General features: G+C 52.9%; 23 non-coding genes across 23 annotated transcripts; 19 read left to right on the forward strand and 4 right to left on the reverse strand.

Annotated features, from left to right (window-relative positions):
• Window positions 1-5,610: 5,610 nt before the first annotated feature.
• Trnam-cau lies at window positions 5,611-5,683 on the forward strand. Its single transcript has one exon. It is a non-coding gene; the product is annotated as a tRNA-Met (tRNA).
• A 281-nt stretch (window positions 5,684-5,964) lies between these two features.
• Window positions 5,965-6,036, forward strand: Trnae-uuc. Its single transcript has one exon. It is a non-coding gene; the product is annotated as a tRNA-Glu (tRNA).
• Window positions 6,037-6,234: 198 nt separating this feature from the next.
• Window positions 6,235-6,308, forward strand: Trnai-aau. Its single transcript has one exon. It is a non-coding gene; the product is annotated as a tRNA-Ile (tRNA).
• A 586-nt stretch (window positions 6,309-6,894) lies between these two features.
• Window positions 6,895-6,966, reverse strand: Trnag-ucc. The gene has a single exon. It is a non-coding gene; the product is annotated as a tRNA-Gly (tRNA).
• Window positions 6,967-7,307: 341 nt separating this feature from the next.
• Trnag-gcc lies at window positions 7,308-7,378 on the forward strand. Its single transcript has one exon. It is a non-coding gene; the product is annotated as a tRNA-Gly (tRNA).
• A 293-nt stretch (window positions 7,379-7,671) lies between these two features.
• Trnam-cau lies at window positions 7,672-7,744 on the forward strand. The gene has a single exon. It is a non-coding gene; the product is annotated as a tRNA-Met (tRNA).
• Window positions 7,745-8,025: 281 nt separating this feature from the next.
• Trnae-uuc lies at window positions 8,026-8,097 on the forward strand. Its single transcript has one exon. It is a non-coding gene; the product is annotated as a tRNA-Glu (tRNA).
• Window positions 8,098-8,295: 198 nt separating this feature from the next.
• Window positions 8,296-8,369, forward strand: Trnai-aau. Its single transcript has one exon. It is a non-coding gene; the product is annotated as a tRNA-Ile (tRNA).
• A 586-nt stretch (window positions 8,370-8,955) lies between these two features.
• Trnag-ucc lies at window positions 8,956-9,027 on the reverse strand. Its single transcript has one exon. It is a non-coding gene; the product is annotated as a tRNA-Gly (tRNA).
• A 341-nt stretch (window positions 9,028-9,368) lies between these two features.
• Trnag-gcc lies at window positions 9,369-9,439 on the forward strand. Its single transcript has one exon. It is a non-coding gene; the product is annotated as a tRNA-Gly (tRNA).
• A 293-nt stretch (window positions 9,440-9,732) lies between these two features.
• Window positions 9,733-9,805, forward strand: Trnam-cau. The gene has a single exon. It is a non-coding gene; the product is annotated as a tRNA-Met (tRNA).
• Window positions 9,806-10,086: 281 nt separating this feature from the next.
• On the forward strand, window positions 10,087-10,158 carry Trnae-uuc. Its single transcript has one exon. It is a non-coding gene; the product is annotated as a tRNA-Glu (tRNA).
• A 198-nt stretch (window positions 10,159-10,356) lies between these two features.
• Trnai-aau lies at window positions 10,357-10,430 on the forward strand. The gene has a single exon. It is a non-coding gene; the product is annotated as a tRNA-Ile (tRNA).
• A 576-nt stretch (window positions 10,431-11,006) lies between these two features.
• Window positions 11,007-11,077, reverse strand: Trnag-ucc. Its single transcript has one exon. It is a non-coding gene; the product is annotated as a tRNA-Gly (tRNA).
• Window positions 11,078-11,426: 349 nt separating this feature from the next.
• On the forward strand, window positions 11,427-11,497 carry Trnag-gcc. Its single transcript has one exon. It is a non-coding gene; the product is annotated as a tRNA-Gly (tRNA).
• Window positions 11,498-11,790: 293 nt separating this feature from the next.
• On the forward strand, window positions 11,791-11,863 carry Trnam-cau. The gene has a single exon. It is a non-coding gene; the product is annotated as a tRNA-Met (tRNA).
• Window positions 11,864-12,144: 281 nt separating this feature from the next.
• Trnae-uuc lies at window positions 12,145-12,216 on the forward strand. Its single transcript has one exon. It is a non-coding gene; the product is annotated as a tRNA-Glu (tRNA).
• Window positions 12,217-12,414: 198 nt separating this feature from the next.
• On the forward strand, window positions 12,415-12,488 carry Trnai-aau. The gene has a single exon. It is a non-coding gene; the product is annotated as a tRNA-Ile (tRNA).
• A 576-nt stretch (window positions 12,489-13,064) lies between these two features.
• On the reverse strand, window positions 13,065-13,136 carry Trnag-ucc. Its single transcript has one exon. It is a non-coding gene; the product is annotated as a tRNA-Gly (tRNA).
• A 341-nt stretch (window positions 13,137-13,477) lies between these two features.
• On the forward strand, window positions 13,478-13,548 carry Trnag-gcc. Its single transcript has one exon. It is a non-coding gene; the product is annotated as a tRNA-Gly (tRNA).
• A 293-nt stretch (window positions 13,549-13,841) lies between these two features.
• Trnam-cau lies at window positions 13,842-13,914 on the forward strand. Its single transcript has one exon. It is a non-coding gene; the product is annotated as a tRNA-Met (tRNA).
• A 281-nt stretch (window positions 13,915-14,195) lies between these two features.
• Window positions 14,196-14,267, forward strand: Trnae-uuc. Its single transcript has one exon. It is a non-coding gene; the product is annotated as a tRNA-Glu (tRNA).
• A 198-nt stretch (window positions 14,268-14,465) lies between these two features.
• Trnai-aau lies at window positions 14,466-14,539 on the forward strand. Its single transcript has one exon. It is a non-coding gene; the product is annotated as a tRNA-Ile (tRNA).
• Window positions 14,540-14,733: the final 194 nt, after the last annotated feature.

Raw genomic sequence — 14,733 nt, forward strand, 5'->3', positions numbered from 1 at the left:
CACTCAGTACGGCGTTGTCTTGTCGGTAGTAAACGAAAAGTGGTCTAGCGCGTACCGGTACCAGGTTAATAGTGGAGTACGTAGTGTCCGCATTGACCTGAAGAAACACATTCCATCCTACGTAATGATTGCGGGCTGTAGGGCTCAAGTGACTTATATCGGCCAGCCACCCACATGCTCAATTTGTCATTCCACTGAGCATTTACGTGTTGATTGTCCCCGTAGACGACCCGTGCAGCTCCCACGTAGTGATGCTGCGGCTACTGGTGGCCACTTTGTGCCACTACTGAGTGAAATAGTAGCGGGCACTGTATCACAACCCCGCCCTGCCGACCCTATTCGTGCTGAGGATGTACCAAGTGAGGTGAATGTTACTGTAGACGCGCCACAGGAACGAATGGAGGACGCTCCCATTTTGTCCTCGGCTGTAGTAGAATCGGATTCAGTTGCTAAGGAGGTCCCAGATGTTTCGGATCATGCACCAGTTGCTATTTCGGAAGAGATGGACACCTCCTTACCACCGCCTCCGCCGCCTGAAGAGGTTCCCCTGGCACCGAGGAAAGGGCGTACAAAGAAAAATAAAAATAAGGGTACTAGGAGTCAGCAGTCAGATGATTTACCGTGCACCCCTGTTTCAGAGAGTGGCAGTGAGAGTGAAGTTCAGACATCGTGCCCCCCTGCCTCTGACAGCTCTGCGCGCCAGGAGCGTATAAGGGAACAAACTGCACATCTCAAGGTGTTCTTAAATACGGCACGCGAACAGGGTGCGCATGCTGCGAAGCGCAAAAGCGAGCAAAGTAGCGAGCAGCTACCGCAGCGCACGCGCAGGCATTCGGCGACGTCGGCCGCCGGTACAGCAACAACACAGGCGGACGAGGCCACGTACACAGACACCGCTGGTGGTCGCGCCCAACCGACCGACCGACCAACGGAGACGCCCTGGTGGAAGCAGGAGGAGGACGACCCTGGATCCCATTAGCGGCTTTCGGCGGACCTGCTGTAATTCGTGCCCCGTTTACCTGCGACGTTATGTTACGCTGTTTCCTGCACGCTGACAGTAATTTTCTGCACAGTATTGTCCACGAGTTACGTAATGGGTTGCAGTGCTTCTTGACAGTTTTATTGGTGTGCTTGAGACGCTGCATCTGCGTCTTCCGTTTTTCATTTTTCTTGCTAATACTTGAGTGTCTGTGTTTTAAATGGCCGCCGCTCGTCAACATCTAAAGATCTTCTCAGTTTTATCACTCAATGTAAATCGCATCATAGCTGCGCATAAAATAGCAAGTTTTATAGACTTTTTAACTTTGGGAGGCTATGACGTTGCATTGCTCCAAGAAGTTACTGTTAAGCGCTTCAATAACGTCCCTGGTTATGATGTCATCTATAACATTAACGTTGAAGGTACTTGTGGCACCGCTGTTCTTTATAAAACTGTATTACAACCAACTAACGTTCACTTTTTACCGAATGGTCGCTTACTTACGTGTACGATCCAGGATGTCACATTTATTAATATATACGCGCCGAGTGGCACTGATCATAAACGTGCACGTTCTGTTTTTTTTAATCAAGATGTGGTTCCGTTTTTTGCGTCGACCCGCAATGTAGTAGTTGGCGGCGATTTTAACTGTGTTACTGCCGGAGCCGATCAATTTCCCACGGCTACCATGTGCCCGGAACTTTCCCAACTAATTGTGACAAATGACTTGATCGATGTTTGGCGTCATTTTCATCCTACCACGACGCAATACACACATTTTTATGCGAACGGTGCCAGCAGAATTGATCGCATTTATGTGTCGCGGCCGCTTCAAACCTATCTTCAGAGGGTTGCGGTACATCCCGTCGCCTTTAGCGATCACTGCGGTGTTGTGTGTGACGTGCAATTACTGGCAAATAGGCAGGCGCCCCCTTCCCGTGTTTGGAAACTCAATACCCGTCATCTCTCTGACGCCGGTTTACGTTGCGAGATTCAGAACGTGTGGCAGTTTTGTTCTGAAAAACGGGGAAGTTATGCCTCGGTCTTACAATGGTGGGTCGACTTAGCCAAACCGCAGTTGCGCAGTGTTGCGATGCGGTATGCAAGGGAGGCGTCATTTTGGGAGAGGCGCACCATTGCCTTTTATCAGCAGTGCCTCCAAGATGCGCTTGATGCGCCCGTGGCGCCAGATCAAAACTTACGCGCACGTTTGAATAGAATTAAAAGCAAGATACTCCAGCATCACCTCCACAAGGCACAAGGTGTTCTGATCAGGAGCCGACCGCAGTGTGAGACCATTGACGAAGTGCCAACGCTTTACCACTTGGCACGCGAGAAACGGTTGGCGCGGAGGAAAGACATTACCACCCTCATCACGGACACTGGTGCTCGTCTCACGGCGAAGCATGAGATCGTTCCCCACATCACCGACCACTTTAAGAGATTGTTCCGACGGACAGCTGCCGATGATGTCGCACGTTCCTTTCTGTTAGATGAATTGGATACTGTCATCTCCGAATCTGACCGTCAGTCACTGGATGAGATGTTATCACGGGACGATGTGAAAGATGTGTTACGTTCGTGTCGTCGAGGGAAGTCTCCAGGTCCAGATGGCCTTCCCATCGAATTTTACCTGGATTATTGGGATATTTTCGGTGAGACATTGACGATCATGATAAATGAAATTGTTCGTGGTGCTGCTGTCCCTTCGAAGTTCGTTGCAGGGCGTATTATATTAATTCCGAAGACACCGACAGCATGCCGTGTTGAGGCATTACGCCCTATCACACTTTTAAATGCAGACTATAAACTGGCGGCACGATGCCTCGCAACGAAACTCAATGTGGTCATGGACAAGATAATCAGTCCCTTTCAGTCGTGTGGTGTGCAACGCCGTAGCATTTTTCACGCTGCGGCTTCATACCGAGACGTGGTCGCGTACGCAGCCCTAAATGACCTGTCCGCTGGCATTCTCTCCATCGATTTTGCCAATGCATTCGACCGTATCGGGCACGATTATCTTCTGTCCGTCATGACAAAACTGGGGTTCGGCGGCCACTTTCTCGATGCTATACGGAATCTTTTAACATCGGCGACGTCAGTAATTGTCATCAATGGTTGGCAGTCGCCGCCCATTCCTATTACAAGATCCGTCAGACAGGGCTGTCCTTTATCAATGCTCCTATTTGTCATTGCGCTCGACCCGTTTTTGCGCGCAGTCGGTCGAATCATTGAAGGTGTCCAGGTCTGTCACGTCTCTCTCAAATGTGCTGCCTATGCTGACGACGTGGGACTTTTCATGGGGCGGGCACATGACTTGGACAGAGTTCGCGATGTTCTGACATTGTACGAACGTGCCTCTGGCGCCGTTCTGAATACGCGGAAAACTGTATTGGTACCACTGGGTCGGCGGGGACTGTCTGCTGAACGGGACTGGTTCCGTGTTGTGCGCACCCACAAAATTTTAGGACTCGACATTGTAGCGTGCCCACAAAAAATGCAAGTTTTAAACTGGAGGCGAATTCTTGGCACTGTGAAGGCCCTATGCCGCAGCCACTCAGGTCGCCGACTCAACTTACATCAACGTGTGGCTGTCATTAACACATTCATCTTATCGAACGCGTGGTACATCGCCCAACTGCTTAGTGTTCCGAAGCCGATCGGGAGGGCGATTTCGCAGGCAGTCTACTGGCTCCTGTGGCGGCATGAGATTTTTAAAGTCAAGGCTTCGACCTGTGTCATCGACAGGCAGCTGGGCGGCCTCGGTTTCACCGACGTTCCACGCAAATGCGGCGCGCTGCTCGTCCACCGGACAGCCACCCTGCAGTCCGACGACCCGGCAGGAACCACCGCGGCACTCCTGGAGCTCTACCGCCCACACTCTGAAGCGGCGCCCGTCTCTCTCGCGGCCATCCCGTATAAGATGTCCTACATACGGGAGTACTTTTTAACGAGGAGCTACGCTCTGTCGACGGCTACCGACAGACACAGGACCGCCCGAGGACTCTACGTTGCCCTGACTGGACGACCTCCGCGTCATAAACTGGTGTTCCGGAATCCCACAGTGGAATGGGTGAACGTGTGGGCAAACATCAACAACCCGGTGTTGCCGTCGGACGTGAGTGCGCTCTGGTTTAAGATCGTCAACAACACCCTAGCGACGAACCAGCGGCTTGCCGACATTCATCTCCTTCCCTCTGCCAACTGTGGTAGATGTGGTGCTGTGGACACACGAGAACATCGTTTTGAGTGTGCATCGGTGTCGACGGTATGGCGGCTGTGTCAACGAATGGTCGCCCACATTAATAGAACGCCTCCTCACCTTGTGACTGTTCGTCGTGTGATAGTGCCTAACTTCAAAGCTTTTCCGCGGACGAAAAACAACGCCACTGTCTGGATCTTAGGGCATACGATTTATGCCCTTATCGATATGGCCGTCACTGATACTGTGATTTACCTGGATTATTTGTGGGCCCAGTATATGACACTGAAGGATTGCGTTCAATTTCGCGAACTGTTTGCGAATTTTTTGAAGGCGGCCTTGGATTACGGCTATGAAATGGAACTGCGGCAAACACCTTGAACTGAGATTACTGAGCTGACGCGTTCCACTTTTAATTTCTCTTTCCTTCTTTTATTTGTTTTAGTTGTGTTATGGTTGGTGACTCGTGCCACAACCTCACTACGGGTCGTTCTGGTTTTATCTCCAAGGGAGGAGTGTCCTTTTAATTTTGAGGAATTTTATTTTATTTTGTTTACAAGACTTCATCTGTATTTTAGAAGATACAGTCTCTTAATTTCTGTTCCCGGACTGTCGCGATTTCATTTTATTACTTTCCTGTGATTTCTGTTTCTTTCGTGTGATGCACACATCGACATAAACTCTCATGTTGTGCTGTTGTGCTGTGTTGACACCTGTTTTGTAACAACTCTCTGCTACATCGGAGTGAGTGACGTTAGTCAGGAGGGAGAATATTTTCCTTTTAAGCGGAATATGATTTTAGTTGCACTACGCGCAAAAGAGTTGAACCAGCGGAGGAAAGAACACCGTCCACGAATTCCGCGATAAAATTACTCTTAGTTCCTCATTTTTCTGTGGAAGAAGACACCACACCATCTGAGCAGAAGATGATTTTGTTTTAAGTTATTCCTCTGTTCCACGAAGTTCGACAGTCCAGCAAATATAGCGATGAAGCTCGCCGAAGAAGGCATATTTTGGTGAGAGTAAGGAGGGCTATAAGGGGAGTTGGGAGGCCCTAAAAAAAAAAAAAAAAAAAAAAAGTGGTAGAATGCTCGCCTGCCACGCGGGCGGCCCGGGTTCGATTCCCGGCCGATGCATCATTTTGTTTTTTCTCCGGTAGGGGTGCTGCGTGTCTTTCGCACTCGAACTGCGTGAGCCATGAGAATGAACCGCGGGATTCCGTGTGGAAAGAACCAATCATGCAGCGCGGACGACTGCTCGTTTGGACTCCTGCGTGCTATTGTACATACTGGCGTCGGCCTAGCATCGCAAGTTGCCTGCCGCGCCGTGAATGCACGTGTAGCAACAGAAAAAATGAGCCAGGGAGTGCAGACTCTCTACCACTTGTATTCGGTACTTACCAAGATTCCAGAAGGTCTAACGATCGCCTGCCTCGGTAGCGCAGTAGGCAGCGCGTAAGTCTCATAATCTTAAGGTCGTGAGTTCGATCCTCACCCGGGGCATCTAATTTTCTGTGACTGAAGGTGGTGCTGTTGCTAGGGCGCCAACTTATTTCTTGTTTGTTATCCGCAACGTTTCAACGCTTCAGCGGGAAAATGTTTACTTCCTGTTATTGCTACATACAGCTTCCCTATTCCTCTTCTCCCAGCAGAGCATGAAGCCAAAAGCATTGCTCTGCGACGTTTGAGGTGCGCGCCTTGCCAGTCAGTATGTGCAAAGATGCTCGCAAAGAGAGCGACAATGCGACAAGCGACCGTACGAACGGTCGAATGAAACGGCCGCATCCGGTGTGGTCTAGTGGCTAGGATACCTGGCTTTCACCCAGGAGGCCCGGGTTCGATTCCCGGTACCGGAACGGAATTTTTTCCACACGAATCGTGACAAGTTTGAGCTGTCCGAGCGGCCGTTTCCCGTCCTGCTCGCAATATAGCTACTGTTTCGTGACCGTCAGCAGAATATAGACTAGGGAAGCAGACACACGACGACCATAGGAATGGTGTATGGCTTCATGCCACCTGATTCCAGCGTAGGGCTGAGCAACTGCATCTGCCGAGGCCCGTTAGCTCAGTTGGTTAGAGCGTCGTGCTAATAACGCGAAGGTCGTGGGTTCGATCCCCCCACGGGCCACTTCTCTTTTACTACTGCGAAAAGGCAGCGCCGATTTCAGCTGGCGAGTGTGATGACCAAATGATCATCACCCTGCGTGGAAGTTGACAGAGGATCCGAACCCGACTCGTCGGGAAGCACTACAGCATTCACTCGGCAATGGCCATAATATCTTGAATACACTGGTTAGAGAAAATGAAAGAAAATGTCCGATTGCCGATGCGTAACAACTTTGGCCCTTGTCAGTACTTGGGCGGGTGAGCGCATGGGAACACAGGGCAGTATTGGCAGTTTTACTTCCTATTTTTGTTTCTCCTTTGTTTTCGGAGCTACAGCCCGATTCGGCCAGGGAGACGCCACCGTGAAATGAAGGGGGCGTGCTGTGTGTCCATCGCCTCGCCTCGCCTCTCCTTACCTCTCTCAGTCGTTTCTCGTGCTTGTCGTTTTGATATAGGCCGATTTGAGAGCGTCAGCTCTCGCGTCAGCTGAGCAAAGTCGAGACAAGTCGAGACACACTAAGGGCTGGTATGCAGCGAGTAAGAGGGCGAAAAAACAATAGTTTAAGAGCGCGTGGCAAAAGTACTCATACGCGAAATTAAAAGCCTGCTGCGGTGGCCGGGAATCGAACCCGGATCAACTGCTTGGAAGGCAACTATGCTGACCATTACACCACCACCGCACACGCGAGCGCCCCGCCACCGCGCTGAGTCGGCTTCCCGCCTGTCGGCAGCGGCCGAAGGTGATCGTACCCGGCAGGCGCATTTCGAGGCAGGCTAGGGGAGCACATCCAGACGCATTCGGACAGCGTATCCGCGCACATTTCGCATCCTTTGGCAAGAGTCGGCGCCGGCGGCGCAAGAGTACGCAGAGGACCGCGTTCTGGCGGCATCTTTAAGCAGTGCAGTGCAGGATTCAGCGTCTGCAGCATCTTCTCCACAGAATGCTACGGCGCTTGACGGCAGTCCCACTTTCCCTTGAGACATCTGCTCGGGAAGCAGCGTGAAGGTACCGCTGGCCCGAGCATCGGTGGTTCAGTGGTAGAATGCTCGCCTGCCACGCGGGCGGCCCGGGTTCGATTCCCGGCCGATGCATCATTTTGTTTTTTCTCCGGTAGGGGTGCTGCGTGTCTTTCGCACTCGAACTGCGTGAGCCATGAGAATGAACCGCGGGATTCCGTGTGGAAAGAACCAATCATGCAGCGCGGACGACTGCTCGTTTGGACTCCTGCGTGCTATTGTACATACTGGCGTCGGCCTAGCATCGCAAGTTGCCTGCCGCGCCGTGAATGCACGTGTAGCAACAGAAAAAATGAGCCAGGGAGTGCAGACTCTCTACCACTTGTATTCGGTACTTACCAAGATTCCAGAAGGTCTAACGATCGCCTGCCTCGGTAGCGCAGTAGGCAGCGCGTAAGTCTCATAATCTTAAGGTCGTGAGTTCGATCCTCACCCGGGGCATCTAATTTTCTGTGACTGAAGGTGGTGCTGTTGCTAGGGCGCCAACTTATTTCTTGTTTGTTATCCGCAACGTTTCAACGCTTCAGCGGGAAAATGTTTACTTCCTGTTATTGCTACATACAGCTTCCCTATTCCTCTTCTCCCAGCAGAGCATGAAGCCAAAAGCATTGCTCTGCGACGTTTGAGGTGCGCGCCTTGCCAGTCAGTATGTGCAAAGATGCTCGCAAAGAGAGCGACAATGCGACAAGCGACCGTACGAACGGTCGAATGAAACGGCCGCATCCGGTGTGGTCTAGTGGCTAGGATACCTGGCTTTCACCCAGGAGGCCCGGGTTCGATTCCCGGTACCGGAACGGAATTTTTTCCACACGAATCGTGACAAGTTTGAGCTGTCCGAGCGGCCGTTTCCCGTCCTGCTCGCAATATAGCTACTGTTTCGTGACCGTCAGCAGAATATAGACTAGGGAAGCAGACACACGACGACCATAGGAATGGTGTATGGCTTCATGCCACCTGATTCCAGCGTAGGGCTGAGCAACTGCATCTGCCGAGGCCCGTTAGCTCAGTTGGTTAGAGCGTCGTGCTAATAACGCGAAGGTCGTGGGTTCGATCCCCCCACGGGCCACTTCTCTTTTACTACTGCGAAAAGGCAGCGCCGATTTCAGCTGGCGAGTGTGATGACCAAATGATCATCACCCTGCGTGGAAGTTGACAGAGGATCCGAACCCGACTCGTCGGGAAGCACTACAGCATTCACTCGGCAATGGCCATAATATCTTGAATACACTGGTTAGAGAAAATGAAAGAAAATGTCCGATTGCCGATGCGTAACAACTTTGGCCCTTGTCAGTACTTGGGCGGGTGAGCGCATGGGAACACAGGGCAGTATTGGCAGTTTTACTTCCTATTTTTGTTTCTCCTTTGTTTTCGGAGCTACAGCCCGATTCGGCCAGGGAGACGCCACCGTGAAATGAAGGGGGCGTGCTGTGTGTCCATCGCCTCGCCTCGCCTCTCCTTACCTCTCTCAGTCGTTTCTCGTGCTTGTCGTTTTGATATAGGCCGATTTGAGAGCGTCAGCTCTCGCGTCAGCTGAGCAAAGTCGAGACAAGTCGAGACACACTAAGGGCTGGTATGCAGCGAGTAAGAGGGCGAAAAAACAATAGTTTAAGAGCGCGTGGCAAAAGTACTCATACGCGAAATTAAAAGCCTGCTGCGGTGGCCGGGAATCGAACCCGGATCAACTGCTTGGAAGGCAACTATGCTGACCATTACACCACCACCGCACAAGCGAGCGCCCCGCCACCGCGCTGAGTCGGCTTCCCGCCTGTCGGCAGCGGCCGAAGGTGATCGTACCCGGCAGGCGCATTTCGAGGCAGGCTAGGGGAGCACATCCAGACGCATTCGGACAGCGTATCCGCGCACATTTCGCATCCTTTGGCAAGAGTCGGCGCCGGCGGCGCAAGAGTACGCAGAGGACCGCGTTCTGGCGGCATCTTTAAGCAGTGCAGTGCAGGATTCAGCGTCTGCAGCATCTTCTCCACAGAATGCTACGGCGCTTGACGGCAGTCCCACTTTCCCTTGAGACATCTGCTCGGGAAGCAGCGTGAAGGTACCGCTGGCCCGAGCATCGGTGGTTCAGTGGTAGAATGCTCGCCTGCCACGCGGGCGGCCCGGGTTCGATTCCCGGCCGATGCATCATTTTGTTTTTTCTCCGGTAGGGGTGCTGCGTGTCTTTCGCACTCGAACTGCGTGAGCCATGAGAATGAACCGCGGGATTCCGTGTGGAAAGAACCAATCATGCAGCGCGGACGACTGCTCGTTTGGACTCCTGCGTGCTATTGTACATACTGGCGTCGGCCTAGCATCGCAAGTTGCCTGCCGCGCCGTGAATGCACGTGTAGCAACAGAAAAAATGAGCCAGGGAGTGCAGACTCTCTACCACTTGTATTCGGTACTTACCAAGATTCCAGAAGGTCTAACGATCGCCTGCCTCGGTAGCGCAGTAGGCAGCGCGTAAGTCTCATAATCTTAAGGTCGTGAGTTCGATCCTCACCCGGGGCATCTAATTTTCTGTGACTGAAGGTGGTGCTGTTGCTAGGGCGCCAACTTATTTCTTGTTTGTTATCCGCAACGTTTCAACGCTTCAGCGGGAAAATGTTTACTTCCTGTTATTGCTACATACAGCTTCCCTATTCCTCTTCTCCCAGCAGAGCATGAAGCCAAAAGCATTGCTCTGCGACGTTTGAGGTGCGCGCCTTGCCAGTCAGTATGTGCAAAGATGCTCGCAAAGAGAGCGACAATGCGACAAGCGACCGTACGAACGGTCGAATGAAACGGCCGCATCCGGTGTGGTCTAGTGGCTAGGATACCTGGCTTTCACCCAGGAGGCCCGGGTTCGATTCCCGGTACCGGAACGGAATTTTTTCCACACGAATCGTGACAAGTTTGAGCTGTCCGAGCGGCCGTTTCCCGTCCTGCTCGCAATATAGCTACTGTTTCGTGACCGTCAGCAGAATATAGACTAGGGAAGCAGACACACGACGACCATAGGAATGGTGTATGGCTTCATGCCACCTGATTCCAGCGTAGGGCTGAGCAACTGCATCTGCCGAGGCCCGTTAGCTCAGTTGGTTAGAGCGTCGTGCTAATAACGCGAAGGTCGTGGGTTCGATCCCCCCACGGGCCACTTCTCTTTTACTACTGCGAAAAGGCAGCGCCGATTTCAGCTGGCGAGTGTGATGACCAAATGATCATCACCCTGCGTGGAAGTTGACAGAGGATCCGAACCCGACTCGTCGGGAAGCACTACAGCATTCACTCGGCAATGGCCATAATATCTTGAATACACTGGTTAGAGAAAATGTCCGATTGCCGATGCGTAACAACTTTGGCCCTTGTCAGTACTTGGGCGGGTGAGCGCATGGAACACAGGGCAGTATTGGCAGTTTTACTTCCTATTTTTGTTTCTCCTTTGTTTTCGGAGCTACAGCCCGATTCGGCCAGGGAGACGCCACCGTGAAATGAAGGGGGCGTGCTGTGTGTCCATCGCCTCGCCTCGCCTCTCCTTACCTCTCTCAGTCGTTTCTCGTGCTTGTCGTTTTGATATAGGCCGATTTGAGAGCGTCAGCTCTCGCGTCAGCTGAGCAAAGTCGAGACAAGTCGAGACACACTAAGGGCTGGTATGCAGCGAGTAAGAGGGCGAAAAAACAAATAGTTTAAGAGCGCGTGGCAAAAGTACTCATACGCGAAATTAAAAGCCTGCTGCGGTGGCCGGGAATCGAACCGGATCAACTGCTTGGAAGGCAACTATGCTGACCATTACACCACCACCGCACAAGCGAGCGCCCCGCCACCGCGAGTCGGCTTCCCGCCTGCTTCCCGCCTGTCGGCAGCGGCCGAAGGTGATCGTACCCGGCAGGCGCATTTCGAGGCAGGCTAGGGGAGCACATCCAGACGCATTCGGACAGCGTATCCGCGCACATTTCGCATCCTTTGGCAAGAGTCGGCGCCGGCGGCGCAAGAGTACGCAGAGGACCGCGTTCTGGCGGCATCTTTAAGCAGTGCAGTGCAGGATTCAGCGTCTGCAGCATCTTCTCCACAGAATGCTACGGCGCTTGACGGCAGTCCCACTTTCCCTTGAGACATCTGCTCGGGAAGCAGCGTGAAGGTACCGCTGGCCCGAGCATCGGTGGTTCAGTGGTAGAATGCTCGCCTGCCACGCGGGCGGCCCGGGTTCGATTCCCGGCCGATGCATCATTTTGTTTTTTCTCCGGTAGGGGTGCTGCGTGTCTTTCGCACTCGAACTGCGTGAGCCATGAGAATGAACCGCGGGATTCCGTGTGGAAAGAACCAATCATGCAGCGCGGACGACTGCTCGTTTGGACTCCTGCGTGCTATTGTACATACTGGCGTCGGCCTAGCATCGCAAGTTGCCTGCCGCGCCGTGAATGCACGTGTAGCAACAGAAAAAATGAGCCAGGGAGTGCAGACTCTCTACCACTTGTATTCGGTACTTACCAAGATTCCAGAAGGTCTAACGATCGCCTGCCTCGGTAGCGCAGTAGGCAGCGCGTAAGTCTCATAATCTTAAGGTCGTGAGTTCGATCCTCACCCGGGGCATCTAATTTTCTGTGACTGAAGGTGGTGCTGTTGCTAGGGCGCCAACTTATTTCTTGTTTGTTATCCGCAACGTTTCAACGCTTCAGCGGGAAAATGTTTACTTCCTGTTATTGCTACATACAGCTTCCCTATTCCTCTTCTCCCAGCAGAGCATGAAGCCAAAAGCATTGCTCTGCGACGTTTGAGGTGCGCGCCTTGCCAGTCAGTATGTGCAAAGATGCTCGCAAAGAGAGCGACAATGCGACAAGCGACCGTACGAACGGTCGAATGAAACGGCCGCATCCGGTGTGGTCTAGTGGCTAGGATACCTGGCTTTCACCCAGGAGGCCCGGGTTCGATTCCCGGTACCGGAACGGAATTTTTTCCACACGAATCGTGACAAGTTTGAGCTGTCCGAGCGGCCGTTTCCCGTCCTGCTCGCAATATAGCTACTGTTTCGTGACCGTCAGCAGAATATAGACTAGGGAAGCAGACACACGACGACCATAGGAATGGTGTATGGCTTCATGCCACCTGATTCCAGCGTAGGGCTGAGCAACTGCATCTGCCGAGGCCCGTTAGCTCAGTTGGTTAGAGCGTCGTGCTAATAACGCGAAGGTCGTGGGTTCGATCCCCCCACGGGCCACTTCTCTTTTACTACTGCGAAAAGGCAGCGCCGATTTCAGCTGGCGAGTGTGATGACCAAATGATCATCACCCTGCGTGGAAGTTGACAGAGGATCCGAACCCGACTCGTCGGGAAGCACTACAGCATTCACTCGGCAATGGCCATAATATCTTGAATACACTGGTTAGAGAAAATGTCCGATTGCCGATGCGTAACAACTTTGGCCCTTGTCAGTACTTGGGCGGGTGAGCGCATGGGAACACAGGGCAGTATTGGCAGTTTTACTTCCTATTTTTGTTTCTCCTTTGTTTTCGGAGCTACAGCCCGATTCGGCCAGGGAGACGCCACCGTGAAATGAAGGGGGCGTGCTGTGTGTCCATCGCCTCGCCTCGCCTCTCCTTACCTCTCTCAGTCGTTTCTCGTGCTTGTCGTTTTGATATAGGCCGATTTGAGAGCGTCAGCTCTCGCGTCAGCTGAGCAAAGTCGAGACAAGTCGAGACACACTAAGGGCTGGTATGCAGCGAGTAAGAGGGCGAAAAAACAATAGTTTAAGAGCGCGTGGCAAAAGTACTCATACGCGAAATTAAAAGCCTGCTGCGGTGGCCGGGAATCGAACCCGGATCAACTGCTTGGAAGGCAACTATGCTGACCATTACACCACCACCGCACAAGCGAGCGCCCCGCCACCGCGCTGAGTCGGCTTCCCGCCTGTCGGCAGCGGCCGAAGGTGATCGTACCCGGCAGGCGCATTTCGAGGCAGGCTAGGGGAGCACATCCAGACGCATTCGGACAGCGTATCCGCGCACATTTCGCATCCTTTGGCAAGAGTCGGCGCCGGCGGCGCAAGAGTACGCAGAGGACCGCGTTCTGGCGGCATCTTTAAGCAGTGCAGTGCAGGATTCAGCGTCTGCAGCATCTTCTCCACAGAATGCTACGGCGCTTGACGGCAGTCCCACTTTCCCTTGAGACATCTGCTCGGGAAGCAGCGTGAAGGTACCGCTGGCCCGAGCATCGGTGGTTCAGTGGTAGAATGCTCGCCTGCCACGCGGGCGGCCCGGGTTCGATTCCCGGCCGATGCATCATTTTGTTTTTTCTCCGGTAGGGGTGCTGCGTGTCTTTCGCACTCGAACTGCGTGAGCCATGAGAATGAACCGCGGGATTCCGTGTGGAAAGAACCAATCATGCAGCGCGGACGACTGCTCGTTTGGACTCCTGCGTGCTATTGTACATACTGGCGTCGGCCTAGCATCGCAAGTTGCCTGCCGCGCCGTGAATGCACGTGTAGCAACAGAAAAAATGAGCCAGGGAGTGCAGACTCTCTACCACTTGTATTCGGTACTTACCAAGATTCCAGAAGGTCTAACGATCGCCTGCCTCGGTAGCGCAGTAGGCAGCGCGTAAGTCTCATAATCTTAAGGTCGTGAGTTCGATCCTCACCCGGGGCATCTAATTTTCTGTGACTGAAGGTGGTGCTGTTGCTAGGGCGCCAACTTATTTCTTGTTTGTTATCCGCAACGTTTCAACGCTTCAGCGGGAAAATGTTTACTTCCTGTTATTGCTACATACAGCTTCCCTATTCCTCTTCTCCCAGCAGAGCATGAAGCCAAAAGCATTGCTCTGCGACGTTTGAGGTGCGCGCCTTGCCAGTCAGTATGTGCAAAGATGCTCGCAAAGAGAGCGACAATGCGACAAGCGACCGTACGAACGGTCGAATGAAACGGCCGCATCCGGTGTGGTCTAGTGGCTAGGATACCTGGCTTTCACCCAGGAGGCCCGGGTTCGATTCCCGGTACCGGAACGGAATTTTTTCCACACGAATCGTGACAAGTTTGAGCTGTCCGAGCGGCCGTTTCCCGTCCTGCTCGCAATATAGCTACTGTTTCGTGACCGTCAGCAGAATATAGACTAGGGAAGCAGACACACGACGACCATAGGAATGGTGTATGGCTTCATGCCACCTGATTCCAGCGTAGGGCTGAGCAACTGCATCTGCCGAGGCCCGTTAGCTCAGTTGGTTAGAGCGTCGTGCTAATAACGCGAAGGTCGTGGGTTCGATCCCCCCACGGGCCACTTCTCTTTTACTACTGCGAAAAGGCAGCGCCGATTTCAGCTGGCGAGTGTGATGACCAAATGATCATCACCCTGCGTGGAAGTTGACAGAGGATCCGAACCCGACTCGTCGGGAAGCACTACAGCATTCACTCGGCAATGGCCATAATATCTTGAATACACTGGTTAGAGAAAATGTCCGATTGCCGATGCGT

Source organism: Schistocerca americana, unplaced genomic scaffold (assembly GCF_021461395.2).
Source record: "Schistocerca americana isolate TAMUIC-IGC-003095 unplaced genomic scaffold, iqSchAmer2.1 HiC_scaffold_116, whole genome shotgun sequence".
NCBI lineage: Eukaryota > Metazoa > Arthropoda > Insecta > Orthoptera > Acrididae > Schistocerca > Schistocerca americana.